The sequence below is a fragment of the Lathamus discolor genome, chromosome 4, assembly GCF_037157495.1.
Source record: "Lathamus discolor isolate bLatDis1 chromosome 4, bLatDis1.hap1, whole genome shotgun sequence".
Classification (NCBI taxonomy): Eukaryota; Metazoa; Chordata; class Aves; order Psittaciformes; family Psittacidae; genus Lathamus; species Lathamus discolor.
The window spans coordinates 118,513,851-118,532,885 of NC_088887.1; positions in this window are offsets into that span (position 1 = coordinate 118,513,851).

The window sequence follows — 19,035 nt, forward strand, 5'->3', positions numbered from 1 at the left end:
TTGTTAGAGGATGTAGGGAGGCAATTAGGACAGCTAAGGCCTCCTTGGAACTCAATCTTGCTAGTCGGGTTAAAGACAATAGAAAGGGCTTCTTCAAATACATAGCAAATAAAACTAACACAAGAGGCAATATAGGCCCACTGCTGAACGAAGTGGGTACCCTGGAGACAGAGGATATAAAGAAGGCAGAGGTGCTGAATGCCTTCTTTGCCTCTGTCTTTACTCCTGCAGACTCTCCCCGAGGGCCCCGGATTTCTATAGCCCCAGAAGGAGTCAGGACAAAGGAGGAGTTTGCTTTGGTAGATGAGGATTGGGTTAGGGATCAGCTATGCAATCTGGACATCTGTAAATCGATGGGTCCGGATGGAATGCACCCACGGGTGCTGAGGGAGCTGGCGGAGGTCATTGCTAGGCCACTTTTCATCATCTTTGGTAAGTCGTGGGAAACGGGCGAGGTGCCTGAGGATTGGCGGATGGCAAAGGTCACACCAATCTATAAGAAGGGCAAGAAGGAGGACCCAGGTAATTATAGACCGGTCAGCCTTACCTCCATCCCTGGAAAGATGATGGAACAACTTATTCTTGACTCCATCACTAGGCATATCAAGGATGAGGGGGTCATTAAGAACAGCCAACATGGTTTTATGAGGGGGAAGTCATGTATGACCAACCTTATAGCCTTCTATGAGGAAGTGACTAGGTGGAGGGATGATGGTAGAGCGGTAGATGTAGTTTTTCTTGATTTCAGTAAGGCATTTGATACTGTCTCCCACAGCATCCTCATAGATAAGCTAAGGAAGTGTGGGCTTGACGATCAAGTAGTGAGGTGGATCGAGAACTGGTTGAAAGGAAGAAGGCAGAGAGTTGTGGTCAATGGCGCAGAATCTAGCTGGAGGTCTGTGACTAGTGGAGTTCCTCAGGGGTCGGTGCTGGGACCGGTGCTGTTTAATATTTTCATCAATGACCTGGATGAGGGAACTGAGTGCACCCTCAGCAAGTTTGCTGATGACACAAAACTGGGAGGAGTGGCTGACACACCAGAGGACTGTGCTGCCATTCAGCGAGACCTGGACAGGCTGGAGAGTTGGGCGGGGAGAAACTTGATGAAATTTAACAAGGGCAAGTGTAGAGTCTTGCATCTGGGGAAGAACAACCCCATGTACCAGTACAGGTTGGGGGTTGACCTGCTGGAAAGTAGTGAAGGGGAAAGGGACCTGGGGGTCCTGGTGGATAGGAGGATGACCATGAGCCAGCAATGTGCTCTTGTGGCCAAGAAGGCAAATGGCATCTTAGGGTGCATTAGAAAGGGAGTGGTTAGTAGGTCAAGAGAGGTTCTCCTCCCCCTCTACTCAGCCTTGGTGAGGCCGCATCTGGAATATTGTGTCCAGTTCTGGGCCCCTCAATTCAAGAAGGACAGGGAATTGCTTGAAGGAGTCCAGCGCAGAGCCATAAAGATGATTAAGGGAGTGGAACATCTCCCTTATGAGGAGAGGCTGAGGGAGCTGGGTCTCTTTAGCTTGGAGAAGAGGAGACTGAGGGGTGACCTCATCAATGTTTACAAATATGTAAAGGGTAGGTGTCAGGATGATGGAGCTAGGCTTTTTTCAGTGATATCCAGTGATAGGACAAGGGGCAATGGGTGTAAACTGGAGCATAGGAAGTTCCACGTTAACATCAGGAAGAACTTCTTTACTGTAAGAGTGACAGAGCACTGGAACAGGTTGCCCAGGGGGGTTGTGGAGTCTCCTACACTGGAGATATTCAAGGCCCGCCTGGACAAGTTCCTGTGTGATGTACTGTAGGTTACCCTGCTCTTGCAGGGGGGTTGGACTAGATGATCTTTTTAGGTCCCTTCCAACCCTTGGGATTCTGTGATTCTGTGATTCTGTGATCCAGAATCAAACTCTGAAGACTGATCAGCCTCATCTTTGAATCACAAGCTATTTATCTGTGTAGTTCAGGAAGGAAAACATTCTCCAACTGCTACATTACCCAGATGTTTAATTATATTAGATGACTTTCCAAACTTCATTTGTGGTATCAGGCATGAGAAATTGCTGAAAGCTGAATAATAGGTGAGACACAGCAAAATTGTATTTGTTTCAAAAATGCTTAGGTGATGATTTTGGAGGTGGAAATGCTTCAAACTGTTCAGATTTGAAATTAAACTGTCCTTTGAATTGTAATGAGAGATAATCTCATGAGAAAAATCAGGTCTAAAAGACACAATCAGCTTTTACTACCAGCAGGCAGACCATGCCGAGTAGGGATAGTGATGTGGAAGACTATGAGGTTGATAAATTAGACCTGACAAGCACACTGTATGGAATATGGAATATTTGGTGGTAGATATGTTTTGGAGTTGACGTGTCAAAATCTGAGTAAGACAGAACAGAGGATTTCAGCATTCACTGCATTTTGGAACTGCATGGGTCTCACTAAATATAAATATCTACACTGGAAATGTCTACATCTGAGCTAGTCACTCTCAATTCACAGAATCACAGAATCCCAAGGGTGGGAAGGGACCTAAAAAGATCATCTAGTCCAACCCCCCTGAATTCAGTGGAGAAGATGAACTCTGAGCAGAATACAGCTCGTGCAAAATAAGCAATCTAAACCAGTTCACATGACTCACTATAGATGTGCCTATTTTCATTTCCTTTGGATTAGAGAAAGTAGTTCAAAATGATTAATTTACATGAATACTTCTGTTTACACTGTGTATGTTTAATATTATGTCAGATGAATCCCATTGTCTGATTTATTCCCATCTGATTTTCATTAATATAAATCCATAGCAATCTGTGCTACTGGAATATAATAGTGATAAATATGAGTGAAGAGCAAGATTTATGACCTATTAGATGCCAATAAATAGTCCTGGTCACACCTTATTTTTCCTGAGAGAAAAAATACATGTGACTATAAAGGTGTATGGAAGAAGATGATACACATGTTGCATGTATAAAACACAGCACACAGCACTTCATAAAACACACAAAGGAGAGTGGAGTAGGACTTCACAGCACTGAGATTCACAACAATATTCCCACAGCTGCTCATCATAGCCACCTCTATAGTCTGTTATCTCTTTAAGAACCAGCTCAGGTACTCTGCAGTAGAAACATATTCAAGGTTATTCAGTTAATTGGAAAACGCTGTCATTAGGCATGCATTCACTATCATCCTCTGCTCACAACAGAAAGGAAATGGTACCTTTGTGGGTCACTTGAGAAAATCTGAGATGTGAGCACCTATTGGAAGAATCTGTCTCCTTCCACTGGCTATGCAAGGTATGCAGACCTTTGTATTGTTTTTACATGGGTATGGAAATAAATTCTTTATCTGTCAAGGAAATGTAAAGCTGATCCTTAATAAAATTTAATAGCCATGGACTGCAAGAATCAATATTAGGACTCAAAGACCCTTATTAGGCTCTAATAGCTCAGTGCAGCCTCTCTTGGTCTCTCCCCAGCCTGTCCATGGCCCAGGACCCCATTTCAGCCCCCAGGGCCATCAGCCCTGTCCCAGTGGAGTCATAGGATGTTGGTCTCCAGCTCCTCACAGACTGGCTGTAGTCCCTGCTGAGCCAGACCCACCCTTTTAAAAAGAGTGTAGTCTTTCAAGGCCAGAAAACCTTACTATGGCACATCACCAACTCCAAGTAGTCAATACACTCCAGACACTGAAATACAGTTTACTGATGGGATGCATATATGAAGGTGGTGACAGTAGTCTACTATGCTAAGATTTATGAGGCGATTCCCAAGTATCATATTTGTATTCATTTCTGCAACCTATTATTCATGAGTAAAACTAGAAGTGGTGGTCTACTTCCTAAATGCAAACTGGTGAGCTTCCATTTCTAAATGCAAAAAGGACAATGAAACAAAGCACTCAGGTGCTATAATGTCCAAAAGGTACCACGAGCAAAGAATTTAAACTGATAGCACTTGGAGAGAACACCAGCTGATGAGAACGTGTTTTGCTGAGAACCAGAGGTATCACTTATTTTGCCAGTTCTGTTAGGGGCAGTGGTTTCTGGCAGAAGGGCAAAGCAGACAGCTGGGGATGATAATTTCTTAAATTGCCTCATATAAATCACATTCTCATTATTCTGGTCTACATTATTTGCCATTCTCATATACTTTGTAGACGCAGGGTGAGGTGTTTCATGTCCTGCAGCTGAGAAATAACTGAGCTTTAAAGTTCAGCTGTAGATTTGTGTTTCCAGCATAGCTAAAAGACATTTTGAGGCACTTTCCCATTTTTTGGCCTTTATTTTAAGGCCACTGTGGTTATTTTAATGACTTTGCCAATTACAGTGTTTTTTTGAGACTGCCCGTTGCTGCTTAAAGATATTTCCTCTAGTATATGCTATGTATATAACACTAGCTTAGGCTAGTATGTTTTACAGATAGAGTACATTAATATAGTAATATGGCCATATGGTTCAAATTCTCTGGAATAAATTAGGAGACATTATAGGTGTTATTTGGTTTAACCCCAGCCAGCAACTAAGCACCACACAGCCACCTTATAGCAGGATAGGGGGGAAGAGAGTTGTAAGGGTATTGTAAGGGTAAAAGTGAGAAAACTTGTGGGTTGAGATAAGAGTAGTTTTGTAATTGAAATGTAATAATAATAAATTTATTACTAAAGGATGAAAAGGAAAATAACCACAACATTAAAAAAAAAAAAGGATAGATAAACTAAACCAAATAAATGCAAATGAAAAACAATTGCTCACCACCAATCAAAAGATGCTCAGCCAGTCCCTGAGCAATGACTCGTGGCTAACTTTTCCCTAGTTTATATACCGAGCATGATGCCATATGGAATGGAATATCCCTTGTGTCAGTTGGGGGCAACTGAACTGGCTCTGTCCCCTTCCAACTCCTTGTGCATCCCCAGCCCACTCACTGGTGGGGTGTTGTGAGGAGCAGAAATCTCAAATGGTTAAAATTTTACAGATAATGAAAGTGATCTTTCCTGTAGTTGAAAATAATCCATCGGAATCCATCAAACACAAAAATGTATGCCCAGTCATCAAATAATCTTCAGTCTTAGATTTTTATGTACAGAAGAGGGGCCATCAGGCAAAGCAAGAAAAGGAAGAACCAGGTTCATATCAGCATTTTCCTCCTAGAGATGAGCAGAAGAGTCACTTTTCATATCCCTTGTGATACCTAGAAGATTAATCTGTGTTGTATTTTGATGTTTCTAAAATACTAAGAAACTTGGATTTAATAATTTGGGGATAAAGTTTATCAACACATTTGGAAATCAAACCTCTTTTTATGAGCTTAAAAACCACAAAGGAGGAACCTGTCTTGATAAAGCACATTTTGAGATCTATTCGCTGTTAAAGAGTTATGCTATTTTATGTACTTTTGTGGCCCTGTTACCACACAATCACGGTAGAATAATGGACTGGTTATGCCACAGAGCAAGATACACCTGCTGCATCCACATTTGATATCTGGTAGCACAAATTAGATGGGACAAGAATTCAGGCCATCCTTGCTGTAGGTTATCACAGTGTTTTTGCTGAAAGGTCTGCACAGTGGCACAAGATCGCCTCAAAGGCAGGTGAAACACATAGCAGCATCCCATTTGCACCATGGGTAGGTACAGGGCAGGAACCTCTCTAACGGGTAGTTTCTGTCAAAGGATTCTCTTCCAAAGGCCCTGGCAGGTAACATCTAGCTCAGGGATGAATAGCTACCTTTATTTCTATGTAGTGAAAATACACAGCAAGTTTAGACTTACAGAGAGCCTCAGACCTGTGCTTGAAAAGTGGTGTACCTGTGGCCACATATAATTCAGTCTTCATTGCATAGATCTGAGACTCTTAGGAGAAGAGACATTGTTTTTACGTAGGATAAGTGGCCAATAGTGTTTCTTATCCAAGGAATGTTTTGGTGTTTTAAAAATGATCCTCTGACGCTATGGAAAACATCCTGAAGCTTTTCAACAGAAACCTGTGACTGAGACAATCTCAGCAATCTTGGGGGATGGTATGTGTGGAAGGAGCACCAGAGTGGGACATGCAGGTTCTTCTCAAATATGTTATGTGACTTTAAGGTCTTCTACCAGGTGCATTTTGTGTCCTCTGAAAGCTTGTGATACCTGCTGACTCCCACTGGTGCACAGAAGTTACTTGTGACTGGTTACACTGACACCGTGACAGTACTTTTCTAAGCAGTAGGTTGTCATTCATGTCACAGAGACGGCATCAAAAAGCATCAGATGTTAACAGCCCTGTCAACAGCTTTCTGCTGGTATTGTGCTCAGCTGTGCTCGAAACAGTTGCCAGAATTGTTTCTATATTGCTCTGTACTTACTGTAAATCAGCAACAAATTGAAGTCTATTATTATATTTCATGTCCAGCCTAAGCTGTAAATTACTTTGCAAAGCAATGGAGTAATAGGAAGAATGAAAGGCTTTAAAACCTATTACTCAGCTTTTAACACAGGCTGTGAGACATTTTCCAGTGTTTTTTTTTTTCTCTAAAAAAGGACAAAACCTTTCCTCAGAGAGTGTGCACTCATAGTATGGTACTCCAGAATTCTTGCCAGACATCTCCTTCATCACCTACACCTTTCACATGGCAGTCTTTGGGCCAAATTCTATCCTAGCTGATTGGCAAAACTGCTACATAACTCCAAACAATGCACAGGAACTCTGCAGGATTCCTCATGCACACTGGAATCTCACACTTCAGGTCTGTGAAGCCTTCTGGTATTTTCCCCAGTTGTGTTTCTGAAGTCGTGTTTGGTATAATTATTCTCATGTGTGCTCTCATCATTACCTGCCTTGTTCTGCCTGGTGGGAGGTAGTGTCTTGCAGATGTTCCCGCTGGCTCCCTGTGGAGCTGGAAAGAACAATGATCTAGTTGCCATCCAGATTTTTTATAACTTCATAACTAACTTCTTGAAATTAAGTAATTAAACACAGCAACATCACTGCTCTTTATGAGGACACGTGTGCATGTGTTCTCCATGGAATGGTCTGTGGTTGCCATGGCCTCCTACTCAGTCACTCATTCAAAGTCACTAATGACACACTTGTAAATATTGCTGCTAATGTATAAAATATTTAAAGCAGTTGCAAACTTGTAACTTTCCTAAGCTGTGTTTACACCTTGTGGGAAAACAGCAATCCTTGAAAGCATGAAGTAAAAAACCATTCTCCTAGCCCTGCCACCCCACTATTTCTGCACATGTTTAACGTTTAACATTTGAATGAATCTAGTGATTTCATTCAAGTCTATAAAATCATATTACCAGATAAGCTTTCAGGGGTCGACTGAGATGGTGAACTTAAAGCCTAGACTAAGATATCCAGAAGGAACCAGCAAACAGCTGGGGAGGGCAACTCAAAGCACACAAATTAAACTGTAGTTGCAACCTCCCTCTTACACAGAAGTTTAAAGGGAGCACCCAATCTAGTTGCTTAAACCACATCCATTCATGCCAACCTATATTTGAGAATATAGATATTTTCTCTTACAAGACTCTGCGTCATTTTTGTCAGTGCAGTTTAGTTCTTGGCAGTCCAAATCTTCTCCAGTTCCTGCCTCCAAACTTTTCCTTTCAAATTACCGCTACAAGTCTATGGAAGCACTAGAAACTCCACTCCACAAAACAGGCAAAAGGAAGTGACTGACTGCAGCTTCACCATGTTGATTAAATGTCTTTCCTTACTGGCTGTGAATGTTTCTAAATCAAGAACAGAGCAGTGGATTAAACCGGAGGTAGCACAGAGGGATGAGCATTCAGAAAGGTTTTGCGGCTGCTATTGGAAAATAATCAGTCTTCATTCAGCCATTTGGGGTTTTAATACCCCCATCAGTTCATTTTAACTTGTCATGGTAGCTTTTTATCACGTTTAGAAAATTTCTGCATTATAGGCAGAAAATACCTCTGAATGGGGATGCCCACATGTGGAAACTCCAGATGAAATAACTTCTTACAAGTAAAGACTGTGTTTGTGTCATTTTAAAATGGATTTCAAACCAGTGTGCCCTGAGACAGAGCAGTCTGGTGTAGACTAGATCTTGTTTTGCTTCTTCTCTTACTGTCCCGTGCTTAGCATGCAAGCCCTTGAGCTTAGCAGTCAGGTTTTTGTCTTGAATGATCCATAGTTTAATAAGGCCCTGGGCCATATGCTGATCAGGCAATCCCTGCAGACTGGAATCAACAAAGTTATTTAATGTCCTTTGTTCTGCTTGAGGTGCCTTAATTGAGTTGGAATCTGTATCAATGTCTATGTGTTTTTATTTGTCTGTGGATCTCAAAAAACACTTGATACATCATAATTTTTCCCATATATACTATCACATTAAAGATTTCAAAGACATTTACAACCTAATTGAAATGCAGTCATCATTCCAGAAATTATTATTTTCTATTGCTCAGGTTATGATACTGCATAAAATGTGCCATGTAGTGTGCAAGCAGATATGAGTAAGGGCATAGCCACTGCCTGGGAGATACTACAATCTATAAAAATTGAGACTGCCAAAGGGGTAAGAGCAGAAAAAAAGGTGAGAAATTATAGGTATAACTCACAAGAAGATGGTCTCATCATATTACACTAATTTTAAAGCCATTTTATGTAACATCTTAAAGCTACATCCAGGCTCTACTATAAGAGAACCTACAGGTTAGATCTACCTTTCATTACAGCAAATAGCAAAATTCGCATTCATTTTAGGGTTTCATTAGGGTAAAGGTTGGTTAATGGATGAGTCTTTTTTTTTTCTCAGAAAAGCAGAGAAGTCTGTGGCAGTCCAACCATCCTCACCCTGTAAAGCTTTGAAGAGATTTAAAATATCAAATGGACACCTAGATGCTCCCATAGAAGTTACCCAAGTGCAGGTTTTTATTTTAGTAAACATAAATTCTGACTCAGGTTTGAATATTCGTGATTTCAAATTAAGAAACTCAATGACTAATTCCTGGAAAGGAGCTGTCTTTTCTTAAGCATAATTAAGAATTTTAAGAGCTCTTTTTTTTTTTTTTCTGACAGACACCAAAGGTGCTGTCTCTGATGACATCATGAATTAAAGGAATTAGACTCCAAAACCACCAAAATTGCCTGCCCTGACTTACTCCCCTTCTTTTTTCATGGGCATTCCTAAACTCAGAGCAGTCTTCAAGAGCTAATAGTTGCAACCATTGTTTTTCTACTGATTGTTAAAGTGCTTGAGAGCACCTCTGTCAATCAGAAAGCTATCCAACAGATCCACAGAAAGAGATGAAGGAGACTCTAAATGGAGATAGATGTGATCAACCCCATCTTGCTACTCCTGCTTCTCAAGAAGGAAGGTGAGGTCTGTGGTGTCAATGATGAATAGAGATGAAGGAGACAGAGCTATTGAGGGATGCATCTTGAGAGAAATGTCCTCACAAATCTCCGACCCCATACATTGCTCTGTCTGAGCTCCATTGCTTCCTTCTGAACTACTTTAAAGCTTTTCCTTCTGCTTCAAAGCAGGGCTGAACATTCAAAAGAGTTTACTTGTCTTCACTTGGTTTAAAGTGTGCTATCATCTAACTGAGATAAACTCCTGTACCCCCAAAGCAATCTTCCATTGGCATTTCTTTCCCCTTAAATGTTTAATTTGAATCCATAATTATGTTATCAACCTCTTATCAGCAGTAAATTATCATACTCCTCCTGTATATGAACATTTGGCAGCTCTGGGTTAAAAATTGTGCTTTCTGTTTGCCACAAGGAAGATGTGGTTAAAACAAGAGTGTTCCTTCCTGAATATCAGTACAAGGTCTGATTAGGCTGTGCAGGGGGTGCAAGGGAAAGGAAAGGTTAATTTTCCTTTGACTAGCAAAGCACAACTTTTCCCATGCCACAGAGCAGTCAAAAAGGTGTCTCCTATAGGTAGTTCCCAACCCTGTCCAGACATCATGTCTGTAAGATGGGGGCAAAGACCATTGCTGTCTTCCCAAGGCAATAAAAGCTCTCTAGTAGTGCAGCAGGAGGGAGACAGGGCTGCATCTGTGCAAAGATTCTCAAACATTTCAAGCTGGGCTCAGAAACATTGTTAATGAACTTTGATGTCAATGTAATTCATGGGCTTAGTTTCTGTATGGCCAAAAGATCTAGCAAGGTTGGAGTAATGTTTTGAATTCTAATGTCAATTCTAATTTATCTTATTTAAAATAGGGAAGCCTCCTTGCTGGATGATCTGAAGAAAATTCTTCACTGGAAATGAGACATGATAACAAATCACTTCTTGGTTTTCTTGCATGAATAATTTGTGTCTTGCTATGCAAAGCCTGGCAGCTAATTTGAAGCTGAAGCCACAAATACACAAATAATCAATGTTTCTCATTCCCAGATTTGCTTTTCAAAGAGGCAAAGTGCTGTGTAAGAATTATAATAGTATAGTGAAAGGTGAAGGAACAAATATCTGACATGTTCAGGCTTAGCAATAATAATACTGCAACACTACAAATAACATAGCAAAAAATGTGATCGGGGCAATGTCACCTTGAGCTTCAGTCCCTCCCTCTAAATTTATATGTGTCTTAAGGAAAAAAGGAATCGCAGCATGTCTGACCTCAGCTGGAAAGGAAGAGCTTGCAGAGTAGACAAGGTTGGGGCACTTTAAGCCCTGAGTTATAGAAGGCAGAAAATTACCATCTTTTTAGTAGACAGGTAATTTTTCAGTCTGATTAGTTCCCTGGTCATTTCCATTGCACAGAACTCAAATACATATGCCAACACAAGATCAAGAGTGGAAGGCGGCCACAAATAAGCAGCTGGAATGCAAGTGGTGCACGACTGCTTCCGATGGCTGCTCCGTCAGCTGAAAACATACATCAAACTGATCTGAACTGTTGCCTGCTCTCACTTTGGACAAGCTGTGAGAATGAGTATGACCTTTAGTTGTAAACACAGGAATCTGCCAAATGATTTTTGCTCCTGGAATATCACAGTGTATGGACCAGAGTCAGGTAGCCTCCACCTAAAGCTGTCCACCAGATGTTTCCCATCGGTTGCCTTAGTTGTGCCCCACTCAGCATCTTGCTTAGCCCTTCTGAAGGGCTAAGGTATAAATTATCAAAGATATTACATTCCCTCTTCTGACAGGCTTAGGGATACTGATGAAATAAGGGTTGCCTGAGTATGTCTCTATTTCTACTGTCAGCCCTACAGCCCGCTAAGTTTTCCAATAGTTTCAGAGATTCTTCGTCCATGCTTGCAGAGAGAAAAGTGTTTTTTTCATGCAGGGAGTGGCTTAGTGTTCCAGTTTCTCCGTTTTGTTTAATGTGGAGGCTCTTCAGAATATGTTACTCTGTTTAAAGTTGAAATGGATTGCACACAGCTTATTAATTATATGTAGGAGGAAATAGCTGTTTCTGGGTTTCTTTTGTGGTTTGTTTGTTGGTTTTGGGGTTTTCTTTTCCCTTTACCACTGAATGCTGAAGAGTTTAAAAATACTCTGACTCAGCCAAAATAATATTAATGATGTGGGAAAAAAAAAAAAATTCTTCCTATCTTTTTGAATTATTAGAAACCTGGGATCAGATTCAATCATTTCTCTTTCCCAGTGGGGCTGATTTCAGATCACAGTTATAAAAAGAAGAGAAAAGGAAATTGATACCTTGCTACTACTGAGAAATCTAATTCTGTTCATACAAATCTGAGCTTTATTCATTAAAAGGTTTTATCTCAGATATTTCCCCATACACATGTACAAGGCCTATTAATTTTGATAATAAAACTAATTATGACTGATAACATTGCATACGCAAAGGCTTGTAATAGGAAGGTAGATAGCCTTGTAGTTCAAACGCTAGTGTTTTCTCTAAGTAATATTGGTTTTAATTTAGATTACATAATGATTTTACTATTTGTTCTTTAGCAAATCCCTTACTCCTGTTCATCCAAATTCATCCTACCTGACTTAGTTAGACACTAAAGCAAGATGTTACCAAAAATTCACAACTAGCCAATGCTGACTGAGTAGAGGTGATACTTTAGTTCCTTCCACTTAAACATGACAAGCTCTTTGCTGCAATCTGCACATTCTGAAGAAATACTGCCTCATGGCTTCCATCCTGCAGCATGGCAATCTCATTTAAATCAAGACTGAAGAAGAGATCTTCTATTGCAAAAAAGGCAGCTATCTAGAGCACTCACAAAGCAGGAGTTCTCAGTCTTCCTTAGTCTTATGTCCCATTGCAGTGTTCAAAGCAAGAGGCTACAGTGCAGCTTGCATACGACACTGGGAGTTTCTTTAGAAGCTGTGCTAAAATACTACAATCTAGGGGCAAGAAGGATGGCAAAAATGAAAGAACATAATTCAAAAGCTCAGGTGTCAGACAACTCAGCAGGGATTGTAGAGAGTGTGCTTTGATTTCCATTTCTCAGGACGTTGAGGGATTTGGCATTCAGATGATATTTGGATGACTGGTATCCACTGACAGAGTGACTCAAGTGCTTGAGCTCAAGAGTGCCTGGCACCTAACAGAAGGGCTTTCCTGATACTCATTTCAACAGAAAGCATAGGAGCCAGAAGCAGATATTCTGAGTCCTCTGGATCCAAGCACTGAAGCATGGATTCACCCCATTGCACACTGGGCATTGTAGTGAGGAAATCACAGGCAGCAGCTTAACTGTCCTCTGGGGGTCACTCAAATGTTCAGTCAGATGAAACCTATCTCAGGTGGCTGACAACAAAAACTAGCAAAGATAAATAGGTTTCTAAATTAGAAGCTTCAGTTTGCTATCTAAAAGTAAGATTAATCGGAATCCCAATCCTGAGATATTGAAATGCTTATATTAGAAGTACTTAATGAGGTGATCTGATCTCTCCCCTAGACTTTCAATGCCTCAGTTTTTCACTTGTCTTGCAACAAAAATGTAGAAAATTCAAGGCTATGAGGAGCAAGGATCATAGCATTCACTTCCTCTCTTGAATAAGAGAAGTCAGCACAGCTCTCCAGAAGATGAGAGTCAAATACTTCTAAGAAAAGAAAAACATATCTGAAAGGAAAGCCTTGAGATGAACACTGGTTTCTCATTGATAATCTCTTTGATACAAAAAAGAGAGATTTCAGCAAGCACAGAAAGTTTTGACTTTTCTCAGTTTATGATCTATGCTCAAGGGGAAGCTGAAAAACACATCTGTTCATTCTCAGGCAGGAAGCTTTAGCTCAGAGTTTTGGATATGCACATTCTTAAGACTTACAAGAGTCCTGCAGCACTGTGTTTTAGGCTTTTTTTATCAAACTCTTTTCATTGATACTAGTGCTCATTTTTATGCACCAATGTTTCACTCTTCCCACCCTTTTTTTGAACAGGTGAATTTGCTTAATGTTTTTCCAACATTCAATTACAAAATAGTAATGATCAACTGACTAATTCTAAATGACACACAGTTTCCATAGATGTGTTCTCACAGCTTTACAGTTACAGAGCGTTGTGACCCAGGATGGGAAATAGCTGGAGGAGGTCTGACTACAAAATTTCCTCTTTGGAAGTTATACTTTGAGGATAGGAGAAAAAAAAAAAAAAAAACCAACATCGAATCATTACAAAGACATAAGATTAATAAAGAAAAAAAGAAGAGGAATTTGGAGTTGATGAAAAACTACCTGCAAGCACTTTCACTGGTCATAGTTGTCATTTTTATTTTGCATTTTTAAGTTAGATATATATATAAAAAAAAAAAGAAAAAAAACCCTTGCTAAGGCAGACAGAATTTTATTACATGTTCCTAAACACGTTTCAGGGTTTTTTACAAGTAAAAGCTTTCACTCGTTCTCCTCTAGCTTGCTTACATGGGAATGCATTTCTGGTCTGTGACAGAGCCCTTCCAGGGGTGATCAGGTTCCACTCACATGGACTGAGTTATAAGATAAAATCCCAAGGACACTGTCAGGCAAAATGCAGTATCAATAGAGAGTAGTTGTGTATTTAAAGATTTGTATGTGGCTTTGTATTTTATTGAATGAAAGTTGAATAATGAGAAGCTGAAGATGCAGGGGTATTCCTCAGCTGTGATTTATACTTACAGAGATAGTCTTTGGGTATGGTGAAAACTATGTCTTCAAGCAAGTCATCTGGATATGTTCACTTTTAAATTATTGTTACAATTTTACTAAAGGAATCTTGGATTTTGAATCTCTAGAACATGCACTCTCTTTTATAATTTAATAGATTTGCATTCAACATATGATCAGACTTAGATCTGATTTTCTTTATAGATCAATGTACATTAATGCAAACTAATGAATTCAAACTGGTAAAATTAAAATGATTGTGAAGCTAATAAGTAGAAAAGGGTTGTATATGTATAGAAACATATCCATAAGAATGCATAACTTCTGAATTTTTAATAAATTGAATGATTTTGAATTCCTATCTAACCTCAAAAAACACTAATTTAGAATATTAGCACTTTATGTAAATTATCTCATATTTATTAAAAAATACTTATACATTTGGTTTTCACTGATTTTATTTGTGGATATATTTGTCTTCTAATTGCTATCATTAGCATACCTTTTGACAAAAATTATTATTGTTATTCATTGTATATTTAAAGTCTTCACAAACTTCTTGAAAGATTTTGTCTCACTAGTTTGTATGATCAATATTCATCTAACTTGTTTATTATCAATACTTGAGATGTCTAATCTGAGCTAGCAGTCATCTGTTTTCTATAATTCCTCTAAACTTAACCAAAAAAGAAGTTACCTGAAAAGGACAACTGTTCATATTTATCTTAGATACATATTATAGAATGTCATAGGCACTAGAGAAGGATCTCTAGGATCATGATAGCCTGTACCAGCTGATATAAGCAACACGAATTTCCGCTCTTTTTCAGACCCTAAATTCCGGGCCTAAACTGACCAAAGAAACAGCCAACTTTACAGCTATGTTGGTTTCAGTGTGTTGCTTAAAAAATAATTAAAAAACATATGTATGCCAAGGAGACAGTAGTCTTCACAACAGTTATTTTACCTGAAGCTTCCTTGATTTGGTTTTTTTTTTTTTTTAGTTTGGAAATTTTACTTGAAATGAAGGGCAGGACTATGACATGAGGCAATGTTCAACTTGGGCTTTTTAAATCAAATGGCTCATTCCATAAAACAAAAACACTTTACATAGAAATAAGTTAATCTAGTACACCTAATTAAGCATTATATATTGGAACCATGCATCAGTGATTTGAGTTATATCAATGAACCATTTCATTTATCGAGGCTGACAGCACAAGTTCTTAAATGCAATGATGAATGTCTTCCCTTCAAGGGAATGATACTTCACCTTGGCAGTTTGCTCTCTTTTTTAAATGCTTTAGAGACAGCTAGGAGTAATCAGTGTAGAAGCATCCTAAACAGGCACTCTTCCATTTGGTTAGTTTCTGCAGTCTATCTGTCTCCCTCACTAAACTCTTCAGGGTTATCTGGAGGTGACCATACTTTCCCTTCTATCCTACTCTTCACAGTATGAATCTATCCAAGAGCACATTTGTATAACTATTTGTAAACCCATCATGTCTCTTACCAAGTAATTTTGAAGACAAAAAGCAACTCTGACTTTGTGAGACACACAGCTGTCTCTGTTTAATGCTGATGAGTGCACATCTCAGGCCAAAGTGGAATTTATCTTACCCACTAAATAGTACTGAAGAAATATTTATTTCTCCTCTTTCACTTTCTTTGATAATACAGAAGGATATAGTTCTGCCCAAACACATTGAATTCAGTGAAATTAAACATAAATCTCATTGATATAACACAAGGTATCAGAGGCTTGATTAAAGGAATTTCTTTGGATGAAATCCAGCAAATAATGTCTTTATCACACTCTTCCTTCGACTTCATTTTTTTTTCCCCTGCACAAGATGCTTTCACTTTCAATGAAAAAGTTGTTAAATGAAACAGATCTTAACAGAGGTTAAGTTAACAGACCTAAATATAGAGCTACTATTCAAAACCTGACATTTTTCTTCTGCACGTTCTTATTTTTCTCCATAGGCTGCACCTTTGGCGAGGCTACTTAATCTTTGATAACTAGATGCAAGTCATTATATACTGCCTTACTGAAGAACAAGCATACTAAATGGCTGGCTTAGGAAAGACTTGGAAAAGCTGTTTACTGTCCTTTTACAGTATTTAGGACTACTATCTCTACAATTGCTTTAGAAAACCCTCTTGCTTCTCTTATCATTAAAATTAGTTTTTATCCCCTTGCAAATCAAGTTCCTCTTATCTGGAGCTGTTCTATAATAAGAGCTCTCAGTGCTCTCAAACTGATTGTGGGAATACGTGCCTGGATTACTCAACCTGTCTGAACACTTGTCTAGTTTTATCTGAGTTGCCCTGGATGTTTCAGGAAGTCCCAGCTGTTTCAGAAGGGCATGCATGTCTTTTAAACCTTGCTTTATGCCCATTAGCCCTTGGCAGAGGTTTCCAAACCACTGGACATCCTAAGTGCCACTAGATGCCTATGTTCAGGCAAGAGCAGTGAGCCCTTAGTATGCTTATTTGTGGAAATTAACCTGTGAAATATTTAGAAATACTGTCAGAAATTTAGTACTTTCCACACTGTGGATTGCAAACAAGGGCTATGCTTGTGTGTGTTTTTCTTTTGCTTTTTTGTCTCCCCATGTGCTGAGGGCCAGTAAGACATTAATAAAAGAGAAGTCTGTCCTCTGTAATAATGTTGCTTGACTGTGAGACAAAGACAATCTCCAAGAGACTATCAGTTTCTACACAAAACTAGTCTTCGTCCACTTATTTCAGGAAAGAGAATAATCAATCATCAAAACCACAGGCTCGTTCATGGAGCTTCCCAGCACAGATAGAGACAAACCCTGGTTTCTCTTGCAGTGTCTAAAAGTCTGTCAGGATACTCAGTTTCATATATGGTAAGCAACATTTACTTCCTTGCATTTCAGTGGGAATTGCACAAAGAACTGGCACTCCTAGAGCTGGTACCACTGGAAGGTATAATAGGGTGCATCACAGTGTCAAGCAGGTTTTGTCAAGCAGTTTCATGCTGGGGTCCTGCTTCCCCGATTATTTAAAATGACTATATATTCATTTTCACAGCTTTATCATTTTGTGGTGAACCACTGCACTGGGTCTGGTTGGGATGGAGTTTTATTTATAGCAACCCATACAGTGCTGTGCTTTAGACTGGTGACCAAAACAGTGTAGTTTATTGTCAGGCTAGTCCATAGCTCCCATGCTAAGAGGAGAGGCTGGAGGAACACTTGACACATCTTAGTTCATTCCAAGTTTATTTCTAAGTGGAATACAGAAAACCGAATATGGAAATACATAGTTCCTTCAGCACAAAGCCAGGAAAATGACCTGTATTTTTGGCCACAAAAACTCCTGGAAGCTACAGCACAGAACTGTGTAGAGAGATAACGTATATCTGGAAAGTATCAGAAACATCTAACCAGCTTTTAGAGTTGCTCCAAAGAGACTTTGTTATCTGTTTCGTCCCACAAAATAGCCCAGAATGCAAGCACATAGAGTGTAGAATTACCTTCAAATGTTACCCCATGGGCTGTCTTATGTCTGAAAAGCAGGTGTAATACTGTTTAACATCTCTACAATTATTCCAGCTTTCAGCAGAAACACATGTGGAGGAGTTAGAGAATATATGTGCTCTGAGAATAGCAACAGATCAAACTTGTCCCAGATGGACAGTGGGACTAGTGGCTAAAGGACTGCTGACATAGTAGCCAAGATGATTAGATCTGCTGAGGAGTACATCGGCTCAGGAGCAGAGATGTGCTGAAGTGTACTGCCTTCAGAACGGGATTTCTTTCCAGCCCTACTCTGCCCTGACCTTGTAGGGCATGGTCCACCAGATGTTGCATGCACATCTTCAGCTAGTCTATGTGCAGGAACACACGTATTCTTACAGGTGAGTTTGAAATGAGTACTCCAGCCCATGTAAATTTTAAAGTGTTATAGGCATTGTGTATTTATTTAGTCTGCTGTAGTGCCTTCAAAGTGCAGCTGGGACTGTAATAAATACAGTATTCTAAAATAGAATAGGTGGGACACGGTTAAGGGACTACCTTACTACTGCAAGAATGAGAGAAACTCGTACAGATAAACTCTGTGTATGCATGTTGTAACAAATTCCTCTAAGGAAAAGATAATAGATGATACTGAAGTAGCCTGGCCTGAGAATAGTATTATATCCATACACATGCATCCATAAGTATACACTGTATATGCATTACAATTTGAAAGATCTTCTGAGACTTGTTATTTTAAATTAGACCATGGTGACCATGTAAAATTGGCAAGTATCTGATGTGTGAAATCAGCCGTCTGCAAGATCTAAGAAAACTAAAGCTGAGACAAATTGAGCTCTGTTGGCCTCTCTAGTCTGATTAGTCCATGCTGTCACTTGAAGTGAAGCTGGATCTTTGGATGTCATTCTTCTGTTGTCTTACATGGTGATGTCAGATATTTCTGCTTGTTCCCATTAGTGCTTCCTGGGAGTCATAATTAATTTATATTAGCAAAGACAATTTCCATTTGCTATGACAGTTCTCCAGCTCCCTCAGGCTTCTCAAATAATAATAAACTATCTAAATAAGAGGCATTACTTCACTTCTGCTCCAATGTTTCATATTTTGAGGGTCCCCAAACCCATCCAGTAATGAATGTTTAACAAGCTGGAATTCAAATGGCTTGCCAGTCCTCACCCATATTCCTAATGTGGCCTGATTTCAGTGGCTTTTTCTTCCTTACAGCAATGTGCCAATCCACTGATCATAACAAGCAATATTTGGAGGCATACGCAGGCTCTTGCCAGGAGGATTGAAAGGGTGAATTTATAGCTTCCCAGTTGGATGGAAGAATCCATTTTTCATACTTGGGTGCACACAGAAATTATTAAGGAAAAAAACATGTTTTGCCCTCTTGACTACGTCAAATTCAATGATTAGTGTCTCAAAACCATTCTGTCAAATGCTGAAATGATTTTATTTAGCATAATTTCACCATCTC